Source organism: Aplysia californica, unplaced genomic scaffold (genome assembly GCF_000002075.1).
Source record: "Aplysia californica isolate F4 #8 unplaced genomic scaffold, AplCal3.0 scaffold00012, whole genome shotgun sequence".
In the NCBI taxonomy this organism is placed as follows: Eukaryota; Metazoa; Mollusca; class Gastropoda; order Aplysiida; family Aplysiidae; genus Aplysia; species Aplysia californica.
In genome coordinates, this window is record NW_004797282.1 from 1,730,415 (window position 1) to 1,732,171 (window position 1,757).

General features: G+C 41.0%; 1 protein-coding gene across 1 annotated transcript in view; it reads right to left on the reverse strand.

The window, feature by feature from the left end:
* The window catches only part of LOC106012167, a 126,791-nt gene that overhangs the window by 90,585 nt on the left and 34,449 nt on the right, over window positions 1–1,757 (reverse strand). The gene's annotated exons all lie outside the window — the stretch shown is intronic.

A 1,757-nucleotide genomic window follows, 5' to 3' on the forward strand; every position in this document is an offset into this window, starting at 1 on the left:
GGGGGCACTCACTGGTCGTAGGCTACTTCTTTTATGTCTATCTTTCTCGTTTCTGTCCTGCACTATATGATCGTTATTGAGCCAGTTTGTTTTTCTTTATTGGAACAAAAAAGGAAAAAATAACGTTTTTTAGGGAGCAAAACATCTTGTTCTTGTATAAGGTGAGACCCTGTCTAAATTGCGGAATAAAACGTTTGGTACCAATACCATAGGTGACAACATCTATGTTCTTAGAAAAGGACCGGTGGGACGATTTTAGCATGTGGCATACTTTGAGTACAAAGGGTTCGGGCAAAGAATGTTTTTGTTTTTTTTAATCATTATTTGCTCGACGAAACAAAACGTTAGCACCGTCACCTGTGGTCAAATCTGTATCGGTGAAATTAAGTATTTGAAGGTGTGAAGAATCTCCCATTCAAGCTTTGTTGTAACCAATAAATTATAGTAAACTGCAGATTCTTTGTTTGGCATTGAGGTGAAATTAAGCGGTCGTCAAAATAGTGTAGTCGAAAAAATCGATGTTTACCCGTCTGTTGGTTTTTTTTCGACGAATTGTCTTTTCTTTTTTAAAGGAGGAGGGGGGAGGGGAGGAACTCAGTACATCCATTGCCCATTTATTAACTCATTTCTGTGTGGATTTTACCGAAAGACCTAGGTCAAAGGCACAGAAATTATAATTTTTCAGTTTCCAAGATTTCTTTAGAAATAACCAAACTTTGACGGCCATTTCCTTGTTAATTTTACCCCTGACAGCAGGCGACCCCTCCTCCTTCAATTGAGAAAATATCTCGACTTCTATTCTAAATAGACAGTAAAATTAGTATCTTTTTTCATCAAAAGCAAGATAATTTTTTTGTAAAGGCTGTACGTTTAAGATGATACGAATAATAATAACGCCATAGGCGCTAAAACTAACGAGCATTTTGGCTCCACGTTGTCTTCACACTTTTTGTAAATTTAATCATGAAAGTTGGGGTTGTGAGGGTGGGAGGAGGCGGTTAAAGGTTTAAACGTGTTTGCTGTCCTGGAGAGGTATTACTGGTCCGGCCTGACCTTCAGAATGACCTTGACACCACCCTGACGTTAGAGGCTAACAAGATGAAGGGACCCCGGATAATTCAATGCCGCCTGTGTTTTCTGTGTATGAGGAGTATCTCGGTCTTTCTGCTGGAATGTTGTGTCCGTCTCAGCCCGAGTTGGCTCTTTCAGTTAGAGTGGGAAGCCCGCCTCTAAAATTATTTTTTGGTAAGGGATTTACGGTGTTCACAACTGCATATGATCATATGAGCGCGCGGGACATATTAAACTTTTTCAGTTGTTAGTAAATTTTGAATTTTTTCCCAGGTGGCGGCCAAAGCCTACTCTTATTGATGTTGAACCTCCAGGAAATCTTTAATGTGCACAACTTGCTCAAGGGACGACCGAAAATTTTCGACGTTATCCGAGAAGGTTAGGTGTAGTTCTTACCTACCGTAAGATCAGAGGTGTGGTTAAAAGATAGGAGTAAAAAGGAGCCAAGGAGTAGTAGTAGAAAGGCTTCAGAAAGAGTCAGCAGCCCAGAGGAGGGCGCAATGGAGGCGAGGGCGTGAGAGCAGAAAGTCGAGACGAAAGCAGACGACAGACCATTTTTAGAGAGCAGGAAAGGATGTGAAAGGAGAAAATTTTACAGAAGAAAATTATTCGTCGCTATCCGGATTCAAACCCGGGACTTTTAATTGAGAGGCGTACACTTTAACCTCAAGAACACGGGAGACCCC